The following is a 16,040-nucleotide window of genomic DNA, read 5'->3' on the forward strand; positions in this document are numbered from 1 at the left end:
TCTCAGGGTTGTTTTGATTTGCATTTCCCTGATGATTAAGGATGTTGAGCATTTTTTCAGGTGCTTCTCTGCCATTCGGTATTCCTCAGGTGAGAATTCTTTGTTCAGTTCTGAGCCCCATTTTTTAATGGGGTTATTTGATTATCTAAGTGGATCAAGGAACTTCACATAAAACCAGAGACACTGAAACTTATAGAGGAGAAAGTGGGGAAAAGCCTTGAAGATATGGGTACAGGGGAAAAATTCCTGAACAGAACAGCAATGGCTTGCTCTGTAAGATCGAGAATTGACAAATGGGACCTAATGAAACTCCAAAGTTTCTGCAAGGCAAAAGACACCGTCAATAAGACAAAAAGACCACCAACAGATTGGGAAAGGATCTTTACCTATCCTAAATCAGATAGGGGACTAATATCCAACATATATAAAGAACTCAAGAAGGTGGACTTCAGAAAATCCTCTAGCCCATTCTTATTCCTTTGTATCAGAAGCTTATATCTAAAAACACCCCCTACGTGGGACTCATGGTGGCCACACCTGGCTGGGACTCAGTTAAGACACACTATTCTTATTCTCCATGTCTGTCTCTCCAGTCTCACCCTCAGCCCTGTATCAACATCCCTCCTCCTCCTTCAACTCTATTCATTAGAGACTCAACACTTGTTGAAGAACCACAGTCCGCTAGCTCTTTCATTAGGGTCTCTCCAGATGAATTCTTTACCCTACTGTAGCCTAATTTCAGGAGCCCCTCCTCCCACCACACCTCCAATCTTTGGGTGTAGTCTCCCCTCCCCCAGCCTGAAACCTGCTTGCTCAGGGGTGGAGCCTCCCGCTCATTTGCTCTGCCATGCCCACTGCTAGAACCTGCGGAGCCACACACGTGCACCTTTCTACTGGACCAGAGATTATTCGGCGGGAATCGGGTCCCCTCCCCCTTCCTTTATAACTAGTGTCCCAACAATAAAATTTGAGCTTTGATCAGAATGAATTTGTCTTGGCTCCGTTTCTTCTTTCGCCCCGTCTAGATTCCTCTCTTACAGCTCGAGTAGCCTTCTCAGTCGAACCGTTCATGTTGCGAGCTGCTGGCAGCCGCAACATTTAGGGACCTCATCTCTTGATGTGAACAAGATACCCGAGCTCTTTTCCACAGCCCCTCTCTGTCTTTTCTCCTCTCCTCTTCTCTGTGGCTCACCAACCTGCAAATGCACTCTCTGCTTGCAGACCCACAGTCACAATGCTTTCCTAAAATCCAGAGAAGGCAACAGAAATCAAGGATTGGAATACTCACCCAACAAAGAAAAGACCAGATAGCAGCATGTAAAATCACTTCAATCACCATTAACTCCAGATGTCTGAAGCCAACACAAAAACACAAAAATGAATAGTCAAGATAATATGCCTCCAACCAGAACCCAGTAGCCCTACTATAGTAGGCCCTGAGAATTGCAATATAGCTGAGATATAAGACAAGGACTTCAAAATAATAATTATGAATATGCTAAAGATCTTAGAGAGTATGAATGAATCCCTTAATGAAGATCACAAATCCACAAAGAAATAGTAGCATGAAATACTGAAAACAGTTCAAGAGACATAAAAGTAGAATTACTAAAGAAAACCCAAACTGAAATAAACTGGAAGTGAAAAATGTAAAGTCAAAAACCTCAGATGTTACATAAATTCTTGAGACATGACAGATGTCAGCCCAGACTTCTATATCCAGCAAAACTATAAATCACTGCAGAGAAAGAAATAAAAGCATTTAAAACCTATTTAAAACAATACCTACTTACTAATCCAGCTCTACAGAAGACACTTGATAAAAAACTTCAGACTAAAGAAGTTAAACACACCCAAGAAAACAGAAGAAATAAATAGTCCCAGAGCAGTAAATCAAAAGAGGGGAACTCATACCATAACAACTATATAACAGGAATCAATAAACACTGTTTATTGATAACCCTCAATTTAATTACACAATTACAATGTCTCCCAAATAAAACACAGACTAACAGATTGGACTAGAAAAGATGATTCATCTTCCCACTGCAATCAAGAAACAGACCTTACCATCAAAGAGAAACATCACATCAGGGTAAAAAAATTAAAATGAGTACTCTAAGAAAATGAACCCAAGAAACAAGCAAATGTGATTATTTTAAAATCTGACAAAGTGGACTTTAAGCCAAAACTAGTCAAAGGGAAAATCCACCAAGAGGATTTTAAAATTCTAAACATTTATGTACCAAACTTGGGTACCTGGGTACCCAAGTTCCTAAATGTTACTACAGCCAAAATCACACATTGACAGTGGGTGACTTTAAAACCCAAGTGTCATCAATGGAAAGGTCAACCAGACAAAAGAATTAAACAGAGAAGTGTTGGAGTTAAGTAACATCATAAAACAAATGGGCCTAGCATATATTTACAGAACATTTCACCCAAATACAAAAGAAAATACTGTCTTCTCAGCAGCAGATAAAATTTTCCCCAAAATTGACCACATACTTGGACATAAAGCAAGCCTCAACAGATAGAAAAAAATTGAAAAACAATAACAACAACAACAATCCAACCCTGCATCTTATCTGACTACCATGTATTAAAGCTATATATCAACAACAAAAAATATATAAACGACCAATTATATGGTCAATTTTGGAGAAGGTCCCGTGACGAACACTCCTCCATTGTTGGTGGGATTGCAGGCTTGTACAACCACTCTGGAAATCAGTCTGGCGGTTCCTCAGAAAATTGGACATAGTACTACCAGAGGATCCAGCAATTACCTCTCCTGGGCATATATCCAGAAGATGCCCCAACAGGTAAGAAGGACACATGCTCCACTATGTTCATAGCAGCCTTATTTATAATAGCCAGAAGCTGGAAAGAACCCAGATGCCCCTCAACAGAAGAATGGATACAGAAAATGTGGTACATCTACACAATGGAGTACTACTCAGCTATTAAAAAGAATGAATTTATGAAATTCCTAGCCAAATGGATGGACCTGGAGGGCATCATCCTGAGTGAGGTAACACATTCACAAAGGAACTCAAACAATATGTACTCACTGATAAGTGGATATTAGCCCCAAACCTAGGATTCCCAAGATATAAGATACAATTTGCTAAACACATGAAACTCAAGAAGAATGAAGACTGAAGTGTGGACACTATGCCCCTCCTTAGAATTGGGAACAAAACACCCATGGAAGGAGTTACAGAGACAAAGTTTGGAGCTGAGATGAAAGGATGGACCATGTAGAGACTGCCATATCCAGGGATCCACCCCATAATCAGCATCCAAACGCTGACACCATTGCATACACTAGCAAGATTTTATCGAAAGGACCCAGATGTAGCTGTCTCTTGTGAGACTATGCCGGGGCCTAGCAGACACAGAAGTGGATGCTCACAATCAGCTAATGGATGGATCACAGGGCTCCCAATGGAGGAGCTAGAGAAAGAACCCAAGGAGCTAAAGGGATCTGCAACCCTATAGGTAGAACAACATTATGAACTAACCAGTACCTCGGAGCTCTTGACTCTAGCTGCATATGTATCAAAAGATGGCCTAGTCGGCCATCACTGGAAAGAGAGGCCCATTGGACACGCAAACTTTATATGCCCCAGTACAGGGGAACGCCAGGGCCAAAAAGGGGGAGTGGGTGGGTAGGGGAGTGGGGGTGGGTGGGTATGGGGGACTTTTGGTATAGCATTGGAAATGTAAATGAGCTAAATACCTAATAAAAAATGGAAAAAGAAAAAAAAAAGAAAAAAAACAATAAATAAATAAATAAAAATAAAAAAAAAAGACTCAATAAACTAAATACTCAAATTGCATTAGTCCAAAAAATATATATATAAACATATGGAAACTAAACAAATCAATACTGAATGGAGAATGAGTCAGGACAGAAATTATGAAAATTTAAAACTGTTTAGAATCAAATGAAAATTAAACACAATACACTCAAATCTATGGGACACATGAATGTCATTTAAAGAGACAAGTTCATAGTACTAATTGCCTACATGAAAAAATTGGAGATACCTCATATTTGCAACTTAGTGGCATGTTTAAAAGCTCTAGAACAACAAGCAGAAATAGATAGCATCCAAAAAGAGTAGAAGCAAAAATTAACCAAACTCACAGCTGAAATCAATTAAACAGAAACAAACAAACAAACACAAGGGATCAATGAAATTAAGAGTTGGTCTTCCTGTGGAGGTCCTGTTCTGTCCAGGTCCCTCAATCCTATCCATAAGACTTCCCAAGTTCCGTATAATGTTTGACTGTGGATCTCTGTGTCTCTTTCTATTGGCTGTTGGGTGGAGTCTCTCAGAAGACAGTTATGCTAGGCTCCTATCTGCAAACATAACAGAGTATTATTAATGTCAGAGATTAGTTCTTGTCCATGAGTTGGGTCTTAATTTGTGGCAGTCATAGGTTGGCCATTCCTTCCATCTCTGATCTACCTTACACATCTTGCAGGCAGTGAACATTTTGGTTTGGTTTGGGAGGTTTGCTGTCCTTATCCCTCCACTTGAAAGACTAAGAGAGTCACCTAACCTGGACCTTTGGGGACCCCTTGAGACTGAACCAAAGAGTGAGCATGGACTGGATCTGGGCCCCCTGCATATATGTAACAGATACACAGCTTGGTCTTCATGTGGATCCACCAACAACTGAAGCAGGTGCTGTCCCTGAATCTGTTGCCTGCTTGCCTGTGGATCCTGTTCCCCTAACAGGGCCACCTTGTCTGGCTTCAGTGGGAGAGGCTGTACCTAGTACTATTGTGACTTGATGTGCCAAGGAAGGAGCAGTGTAGTGTGTTACGGGATAAGAAGGGAGGAATGGGGAAGGATCTGCCTGAGGGGTTACTGGGAGGATGGGGACTGGTATTGGGATGCAGTTAATCAATCAATCAATCAATCAATTAACTAATTAATTAATTAATTAATTATTAAAAGAGTTGGTTATTTGAGGAAATCAGTAAGACTGATAAACCCTTATCTAAATTAACTAAATGATATAGAGAGAAGTTCCACATTAATAAAATTAGAGATTAAAAAGTGAGACATCACAACAGACTCCAAGGAAACCAAGAGAATTTTAAATATGCATTTCAAAAATCTGCTCTCTACCAAACTGGAAAACCTAAAAGAAATGAATGGATTTCTTTGATATATAAAACTTACCAAACTTAAATAAAAATCAGATAAGCAATGTAAAAGGACCTGTAAACCTAGTGAAATAGAAGTAGTAATTAAAGCACCCTTTTAAAAAGCCCAGGACCAGATTGATTCAATTGGGAAATCTACCAGATATTAATGAAGAATTATGCCAATACTGCTTTACTTAGTCTACAAAAGAGAAACTGAAGGACCATTACCTAATCCTTTTGTGAGGCCACAATTACCCTGATACCTAAATCACATAAAGACCCAACCAAAAAAAAAAAAAAAAAAAAAAAAAAGAAGATATTTACAGATCAATATCCCCTATGAACATACATATAAAAATTTTCAAACACTAGTACCTAACTAGTGTTCACACTGACTGAATAATGTTCATGATACACTGATGCAATAGTGGCACAAACATTGTTGAGGTGACCAACCACTCTCTAGATTTAAGGCCCATTCTACTAGATCAGTGGTTCTCAACCTTCCTAATACAGCCCTTTAATACAGTTACTCATGTTGTGGTGACCCCAACCATAAAATTATTTTTGTTGTTACTTCATATCTGTGATTTTTGTTACTGATATGAATAGTAGTGTAAATAGCTGTGTTTTCCAAAGGGGGTCTTAGGCAACCCCCATGAAAGAGTCGTTTAACCTCCAAAGCGGTCACAACACACAGGTTGAGAACTGTTGTGCTTAGAGGGAACCCATGTCTGACACGGTTCCAGTGTCCAAGAACCTGAGACTAGATAGGCCATGAGCCTAGGGAGAAAGTAAATGCCATTGTTCTGCTAAAGGAAAAGCGACATAATGACTCCTGGCAACATTCTCCTGGGTCCATAGGTCAGCACCTCACTCAACCATGGTTAGAGAAGCTTCGTCTTTGAAGCAGATAGAAGTGATACTGAGACTACAACTGGACGATGTGCAGAGAGTGAGAGGCCGTGGAACATTCAGTCCTAAATGAGATGTCTTTATCAAACCCTTCACCTTAGCACAAAAGAGGAGGCATAAAGATTTGAAGAGCCAAAGGAGATGGGATGACACTAAAGAAATAATCACAGGACTGATGCACATGTGAACTCACAGGGACTACAGCACTGTGAACAGGCTTATTAAGTCAGAGAGGGTCCCAGTGCTGAGCGTGGGAAGTAAATGGGAGCTCCCATCCCCATGCAAGATACTATCTACAGTTGACATCTATTTGTAAAGACAAAATAAGTGTTCTCCAATGGAGTCTCACCGGGTGTATTAACCAAACTGAGGAGGTCCCATGCTCAAGAGTAGTTGGTCAACACTAAACAAACCAGAGGTGCTTTCATAGACTTTTTGCCTTATCTTGCTTTATTTGGACATTTATTTTTATTTTTTTGGTATTACTGTTGTTCTGCTTGTATATTAAGGCTTTTGGTGTTGTCTATTTAAGGGTTTTGATTTTGGGGTCTTTTGTTTATTTGATTGTTTTTAGAGGAGGTCAATGTATGGTTTTTGTTTTTTGTTTTTTTTTTAATCTGTACTCTTAGGTTTTTCTTTTGTTTTGGTATTGTTTTTGTTTGTTTGTTTGTTTGTTTGTTTGTCTGTTTGTTTTCTAAAGACAGAAAGAAAAAAAATCACAGAATTGGATAGTTAGAGGATCTGAGAGGAGTTAGGGGAGAAGTCAGTATGATCCAAATATATTATAGAAAGACAAATTTTCTATTAAAAAAAAGAGTAGCCATTACATATTATTCCTGATAGGTACCTGTTTTATGATTTCATAAGATTGATTTGTATGGCTGTGACATGACACATTAAAATGACTGAACCAAAAACACGTTTGAATTGAGACAGTTAAGTCAAAAGGTCCTATTGTTTCATACATAAAACCCTCCACTGCTTCTGGCCTTCTAACATCTGGAAAGTCCCTTAAAAGACATATAGAAACTTTTATATTTTTTTTTGACTTTTATTGGAAGAGATCTTTGGCTATGGAATGAAAAACATTTCATAAAAGGTTGTTAACACGCCCTTCAACAGTAAGAGTTAGTAAACAATTTGTATGTGTGGATGTGTTTAACAGCCATAAAATAAAATACCACAATGCAACAGAAAGCTATTAGAATGGATACTCATAAACCAGTTAATGCCTGCCAGCAAGAAGAAAACTAGTATCTTCTCCCTCTATTGATACTTATGGTTGCAACTTAATGATGTTTTTACTTAACTGATGGCAGCTGTCTCCATGAAAAACTATTAGCGCAGTAGATCTTTATTGAAACTGGCAAAGTAATAAATAACGCTTGTGACTTCTCCTTTGTTCACAAGGTTAATTGTTATTTAATAACAATTGTGATGCGTTAAGAGCTTCCAAGAAATTATATATGCAAACCATTAGACTAAAATAGAAGTCTCAACAATGTACTAATTTATAAGTTGTTGATAGACCAAAGGCACAGAGGTGGTACAGAACTGGATAATATGATGATTACCCAGGCTTCTGTGTTGTCCTCTTATTTTTCATTTACATTGGCATATACTCATTTAGCAAAATAGCAAGCTATTAATCCAGGAGATACAAAGATTTATAAGATACCACTTTGACCTTGGAAAATGCTTCCTGTTGTTAAGGACACTAAATACACATAAGTGGATTAGTGAATGAGTTCAATTTAGAAGATATGAAGACAAACTGTTCCAGCCTGGTTGTAAAATCTTTCATAGATAATGCCGGGCAGGGTTTGCTAAAATGTAATTTTCTCAAGGCTATCCAATTTGATTAAAGAACTGTTTCTTTCCTAGTTCCTGACAAACACATCTTAATTTACCTAAACTGTAGTCATTTATTTAGATACTACTTCCTTGAGAATGGGATCGAACCTGAAGGATATTAATTTCTTCCTCTCTGCCCTACCAAGGAGGAGAGTAGAGGCCAGTTGAAAGGGCTTCCTCAAGTCAAGTGGCCACAGCAAAAGCTGCACCAGGGTTTAGGTGACCCAGTTTCTTGCTTCTTTACGGCATTAAAAGATGATGGTGTCAATATCGTCCTTTATACTTTGCCCAGTTTGAACACAGTACTTAAATCTCAACACACAAATTGCAAGCAAAAAATAAACAAAAAGGAGAAAGAATGATGCTGATAGTAGTGGCAGTGGTGATGTAAAATGAAGAGTAGACAAGAAGAAAGGAAAAAGATAGAGAAAAAAAGCAGATGCACTTAGTGACATGAACTGGGAGGAAGGGCTTTGAAAGCATCTACTGTAGGCTTTGCAGCATTTCCAGTACTAAAATTATTCTAAGTGTACAGTTAAGGGAAAGGGCCATTAAATACCTGAGGTCACAATGTGAAATCCTATATGCTAACCCACAACACCATATGCAGTAGAGGCTATATAACCTCCGAGAAACCATGTCCACCCTACAATGCTGAGATAACTGGACAGAGGCCGGGAGGCATGCTAACTGCTGCTGGTTGACAAAGCCCTGGAAAAGGCTCAGATTGTTACAGTAGCTCCTAAATGGCATTTCTAATGTTCCTGCTCTCTGTGATGCATTCAGTTACCAAGACAATCATCTCAAATAAGAATTCCAGTGAAGCTTAGAGCAAATTAATTAGCCATGCTGCAGACACATTAAAACTCTGCAAGCAGTTACCATAGCAGGTAACCTTGCATGTTTTACAAAGTGTGGCGTTTTCATTTCATTTCATTCATGTTTAATAATGAATAATTTTCCCTGCCCCCTGCTAAACACTGAATGATGAGAAACCCTATGCTAATTCAGGGGTGTTGAATTAATCCCTTAGTAGAATATTCACATTTTCCCCAAGGCAACCTTCCCCTTATTCAGGTTATATCTATGTTCTTACCCTAACCCTTTCCCAACAAGTTCCAGCAAATGTCTGGAAAAGAGATAGGCCTTTATGCTTGGCAATGGGGAGAGCAGTGGGACTTCCTAGTGTGTAAATGGGAGGTGGAGTGCACAGAGGCCACCAGGGACCAGCAGGTAGCCTCCCTGCCCACTCTGAGCCACCTTGCAATGAAGCCTCATGATTCTCATGCCCAGAAAGTGAATCCAGCATTCTCTATTTCTCCCAAGCCCTCTGTCCTGCTCTAGTTCTCTTCAGAAAAGATACATATGCCCTTGCCTTTATTCTCTTCCATGAATGCAAGTGGCTTTATGGCAAGGGCATTTTGCTCACCACTGTCTCCCTAGCACCTAAACCAGTGCCATAAAAGGTGTTGCTGAATAGTAAGCAAGCATCAAATGCATTTGTCAATGATGTCTGTTTTACTTAGCTATTCCTAAGAAGATAGAGAAAAGAATAAAATCATATTGTATAGCAATACTCCACCCAGTTTCCCACCTGCTCTCTGATGTTATTCCTCTTCTCTTATCTCTCAGCTTTTGCAATAGCCCTGTAGCTGACTCAACAATCTAGAAGGTTATGCCCCATCACCAAAATAAAGTCCAGAATTGCTGCATCCTCTCCCACATCCATCTCAAAAAATCATTTCAAGCAAAAGACTCAAATATGAACAGTGACCTAAGTAAATCATTAAATATTCATAAAATGAATGTTGTATAGCCATTACAAAGAATTAGGCTAATGTAGATTAATAATAGATAGATAGATGGTGGGTTGATATGGAGATAGACATGATGGGTGGGTGGTTGACATAATGTTTAATCTCAGTAGATCACTGTACATATATATGAGAAATTATTGACTTTAGCTGCCTTTAATGAACAGATTCTGAAAAATGTATTAATAATAGGAAGGCACTGAACAGGGAGTGGGAAATGCATACCAAATATGTTCCCATGTCTGTGGAGGACAGAGGCTGATACTGAGAATCTACTTCAATCACTTTTTGCATTAATTTTTTGAGGCATTGTCTAGCTAAATCTGGAGCTCACTGGTCCTCGGGGATCTGTGCCTAGTTTTATATGGTTCTGGGGATTGATCTCAGGTCTTCATGTTTGTGCAGCAAGCACTTTATCAAGTGAGCTATTCCCTAACCTGAGAGAATACATTTTTAGATACATGTTTAGAATGGGAAGCTGCAACGTAGAAAAGGTTGGCCTACTTCAATTTTTAATTCAAAAATTAACTAAGCATCATTATCTACTACAAGAAAGCATGTGGGTGGGCAGGCAGAAAGCCATTAATAAATTTCAGCATGGCCCCTAAAAGAATTTACCCAACCGAACAAGAATTTTATGCCTTAAGATGTCTATTAGAACAGGAAGCTTATTTTTAAAGAACTGAATCTCCATCCTTCTGTTCTCTGTGAGAGTTAAGTTCTCAACCCATGTAATGGCACCTACTGGATCCCAAGGCCAAAGAAACCCAGTGAACTGAAAACCAACCTAAAATGCATTTGTTCTGGAGAAGCTAAGTTAGATGTAATTTTTGGATTGGTCTCCCAAGACCTTGTAGCTCTCCAGCCATTCTTTTCATAGAAAATAACTTTTAAACCAAAATAAATTAGCCCCTGTGATAATAATACAAACTAATGAACATCTGTAAACATGCTGTCTTTATTAAGAACTCTCTATCCACATTAATGTGGTTGACTGGAATGTATTTCCCAGTGCATTATTTACTACCTGCTGGACCTACCTGTTGCTTGTATCCACCAGTTGCTAATGTGCACTACATAGATGTAAAAGCAAAAGCAAAAGAGATAACCAAGGGAAGATTTTCTGGTTGCGTGTTGAGCCTCTCAAATAGTCCTGCCTGTCCTCTTGAAGATGCTGTGTATTACAGGATAATGGTATAAGCTCTTTGCCATGGAGGCCTCCTAGTAGCTAATGAGTACCTTCAGGGGTTGACCAAGCCACGCCATTGAATCATGATGGACAGATGAGTTTTGAGATATCCATAAAATGTTCAGTCAGGGCCATCTTCGCCAACCACACAGTCTATCAGGCTCCTAACTACAACTATGTCAAAATCTCCTTCTCTCCTCCTTGATTGAGTTACTCAAAAGATTGAAGGAGAAAGCTGGGGAATTTCATTCTTAAAAGAAAAGGGCCTTTCTTTTACAGTGGCCCAGCTTCACCTCAGGCCATCATGGAGATCATGGAGAAAGAAAACACTCATGAAGAACAGAACTGGTATTTATGTTTCTAAGCCATCAAGAAAAGGGATTGACTAATGACTGCCCAGTGAGGCCCATCCTGTCAGATTCTAGATAGATGGACATAAACATCACAAATGCAGGTGGGTTGGCCACTGCAGACAAGTTTAGGCTATAAACTCATAACTTTCTATCTTGAGTTGTCCTAGAACTCAAAAAAGAAATGGCTAATGTGATCAGCCCATCTCTGGATCACTAACATTTGCAAAAGATAAATTAATTTTAATGTAGATGCTGATTAGTTAATAAAAGAGGTGTCTTTAAGACCTGCAGGACCTCATCTTACAGCCTTAGAGCTCTGCTCCTCTGACAAGAGGCCCTGGTTAATTGCCCGTGATACACTAAAGATAGAAACCACTTTAAACTCACAGCAGCCATTTTGACCTAGATGTGAACCTATGTATTTTAGATCTCCCATTAAGAATTACTTTCAAGAGAAGAGGAACAGAGCTCTATCCCACGTGTTTGAGGGGGTTAGAAAGAATGTGCCCCAATAGCACAGAGGAACTGCAAAGAAAAGGCAGAGAGAACCAAAGACAAGTTTAACTGATTTTTCTTGGGAAGCAGGGTTCTTAGGCAAGACAGAGATCTCATCACCTCACATACTGTTGTGCTCTGTCCATGGTAGAGAACATGGTTTCCCCCTGGCATTTCCTGATGCCCCAAACCACATGATCTATAGAGGAACCTCATCCTACGGCATCTAACAGTTAACCAACCTGGAGTAGTCTAGATCCATTCATATACTAACAGCAAGGCATAATCTTACTTTCTGTGCCACAGGACTCATTCTCAGAGAAGGGGCATTGCCTCCTGCTGGCCACTCCTTATTCTCTAAACCACAGTAATGCATAGTTTATACAATAAATATAGAATTCATTTGCATGATATATTACTGGAAATTTCTTGACAAGTCGACCCCAGCAGCACTAGATGTAATGTCATTAAGTAAATTATTAGATTATAGATCCAAAAGCCAGAGAGCCCTGACACTTGAGAAAACCTGAATTTTTTTATAAGTCAAATTGTGTTGAAGCCAGACCTTCGGTATTTCAGGCTATGACTTTATTTGTAAGTAACTCTTTGAAGATGATAAGATCAAGTTAATATGGCATCATCAGAGTTGTTCCTAATCCAAGGTAATAGAGTCCATATAAAAAGAGGAAATGCAGACAAAGACACAAATGCACAAAGGGAAATTATCACATGAACATAAACTGATGAGTTTTTTTTTTTTGTAAGCTAGGAAATAATTTTTAAACATGCTAACAAACCACAAGAAACTGTAAGGTAGGCATGCAACATATCTCCACAGCACTCTGAGGGAATAAACTCCATCAGCACTTTTGTCTTAGATGTCTACCCTCTCAAAGTGTGAGGCATTACTGCTAAACTGCTGCCTAAACCACTCGGTGTGAGGTCCTTTCTGTAGCAGCCTCAAGAAACTACTGCCCTCACACTGAAGTCCTGGGCCAGTATCTACTGACTTAATCTGCAACGGCTTTACCCAACATTTTCAGTAGTGAATCTTTGGTAAAGTAGCTCCAAGCAGATAAGGTCTTGAGTTTCTACCTGGAAATAGGATGTGGATTCCAGTGCTAATTGTATGCATGTGGTTGTATTTACATACACACAGACTAGTGTTGTAGTTAATCCCCAGTTGTGCCTTTCAGACCCATGCTTTTAAAATTAAGACTCAGACTCAAATTACATTTTAACCTACAATTTGCCGTGTGGCTGTTTACCTGTGTTCAGGTATCATATGTCCACCTCCTTCCTCCTTTCTGGCTCCTCTCGGCCTCCTTCTCTCGAAGAATTCTTTCTCCTCCTGATGTCCCACATCTATTTCCTACCTAAGCCATAAGCCACAGGCTTTCTAGTTGACAGGCGAGGCATTCATAAAATGCACAAGAATATCTACAATATAGTTTACTGACTGTGGAATAGGGGGTGGATTCATTTTTGCTTTGCTGTGGCCAGAATACCTGGAAGAAATAATTTAAATGAGCAAAGATTACTCTTGCCTCCATTTCAGAGGGGTTTCAGTATACCACAGGAGCAGAGGGAGGGCAGAGAATCTTAGTCTATGGTAGCAGGAGCAGGTATCAGAGACTTCACATTTGGTGGTGTACCAAGAAACAGGGCAGACCCAAACCAAAGTATGGTCCGTATGTGACTTTGAAAGGCCTCTGCCCTGGTTACCTACTTCTTCCAGCTAGGTCCCACCTCCTAAAGATATGCCTCCCAGAGTAGTACAGCTGGCAGGGAAATGTACTCAAAATGAACTATTGTTGGCAAGGGGAACATCTTAGATTGGACTATAACAAGGAGGATGAATAAGATACTCTCTCTCTCTCTCTCTCTCTCTCTCTCTCTCTCTCTCTCTCTGTGTGTGTGTGTGTGTGTGTGTGTGTGTCTAATCTCATTGATTTAGAGCAGGCACCTAGAACCTTCTGGCTAGATAGCTTCCTCACAGCTCTATGCCTGACCTGTGCACCTTGCTCACCTCATCTAGTAGAAGTCAGATGATAAGTGATTGAGGTGTGGTATCTCTCACACACTGTGTCCCATGGCCTTGAGATTAGCATCCTTACACTTCAGCTTTGTGATGACTCTTTACCTTGATGACATGGCATCTTGAATGAGCAGAAAAAGAACAGTGACTGAGGAACATGTTATGTATGAACACAAAATGGGACACTTACCATCTGCGAACCAAATGACCTCCAAGCTCTTCCAAACATAAATACTTTATAATCTCTTTCTCTACTGATTGGGTGGGGGTGTGGTGGGGGTGTGGCAGGGGTGTGGTGGGGGTGAGGCATTCCATTGTTACCTTAAGCTCTCTTCCCGCAAACTCTTCTTCCTCTTCCACTTTCTTCTCATCTTTATCCCTCTTCTTCATCTACCTCCTTCCCACTCCCCTCATTGCCACTCTTACTCCTTCTCTCATCCTCTCTCTTTCCTATACTTCATAGACTTGGTGCTGGCAGAACTCTCTGCTATAGCCTTCACCAGTCAATAGAAATGTATGCTTCTTTCTGAAATGACAAACTGGCTAATCCTAAGACCTTCAAAGTTGGAACCTATGGTTGTTTTCCTTGGGCCTTATGCTATCCTGAAAATTTCCCAGAGTCTAATAGTTCTGAGTGCTTATGAGCTCTGGACATTGTTCTAATGTACAGAAATCCTTCCCAGCACTAGTGATTGACAATAGACAAAGCTTTTGTCATGGTTTCCCATAAGGTCTTGAATACATTGTAACAAGTAAAGTCCTACATTGATCTAGAAGGGCCTTCTATACATTATCCTGATTGATGTTGTTTATAATGTGATGGTACAGCCAGGACAAGTCCTCCGTTACTCCTAATTTTAATTTGAGAATCAAAATCAGAGAGATTAAATGACTTGATACCCAGAACGAACATATTTCAGGATTGCACCATCTCTTTAATAACTCAACAAATTGTTTAATCTCCTTCATGAAGGTATTACCATATATAAATAGCTCTTTAATAACCATCAAGAGTCACAAAATAGTAGAGTTAGACAGCTCGGCTGAGATTGCACTGATTAAAGACCATATTTAATGGTGTCTTAAACTATGTCCAAACAGCCTTTTCCCCAAAGTATCAGAATGGTGTATATCTAAAGTGCTCTATTTAAATGAAACAGTTTGTTATAATTTATGCCTAACTCATGGGCTCTCCTCGCCTCATCAGATAGGAATTGGAAAAATTAAAGAAATAAGTAAATTCATTTTACACATGGTAAAATGGCTCGAATAAGGACCTACATGTTTTACTCCACACTTACCCACAAGGAAATTTGGTCTCACTGCCTTCCTTTCTAGTTGAAATGTCTGTGAGCATGTCCTGTTGTTAAACTCACCATATATATATATATGAGAGGCAATCATTCTTTAACTCTTTCTAGGAAATAAAGAGGCCATGTGTGCAGCATATTATTATTGACACTTCTTTTCGTTCCTTGGCACTGGACTTTTCTGCTGCTTTGTCAAGTAGAAACAATGGGTTTTAATCTTCCTCTGGACCAATTTGAACTGTACTGACAGTTCAGAGTAGTAAAGGCTTGTCATAGGAGTGTTCAGCTTAGGATAAGAAATGCACATCCCCACTGCCTCCTGCTTGCAGTGAGGCATCTAGTTGAGTTGTGAGTGGGCAAACAATGAAAGCTCACCTCCAGAGGTGCAGCTGTATGCAAGTTTGGAACAGTACTGAAGCATACATTTGCTCCCTGGATTGCTGAGAAGATTAAGAAGTGGGCAGGCTACTATCCTTCTTTGCTCCTGACGGGCATTACCTGAATCATTTGCCAAAAGGACAGAGTGAAGATTTCAAATAAGCCTTTCAGGTTGAAGTGGTGCAGAACTCATCAGATTATAGACTGAAAGGCACCAGGGTGATTGCTGCTGGGCAAGCCTCCCACGTCCCCCGAATCACTCTTCCTGAGGCTGTCCACCCACTCTACTGCAAAGTACAGCTATTTATCAAGTGCTGTGGTACACGGGTGAGACTCAAATACTCCAAAACTTTTAGGTCCATGTTGTCAGGTTTGTCTTCACATCCATCATTTTGAACATCCTCTGCTTCTTAAAATGTATGATTGCTTGTATGATTCCATATTCCCATCCAACAGACACCTCCAACATCTCACTCAAACCTCCTCCTCTACCTAATGTCTAAACATTAGGATTCCTGAAAGAG

Source organism: Mus musculus, chromosome 12, assembly GCF_000001635.26.
Source record: "Mus musculus strain C57BL/6J chromosome 12, GRCm38.p6 C57BL/6J".
NCBI classification, from domain to species: domain Eukaryota; kingdom Metazoa; phylum Chordata; class Mammalia; order Rodentia; family Muridae; genus Mus; species Mus musculus.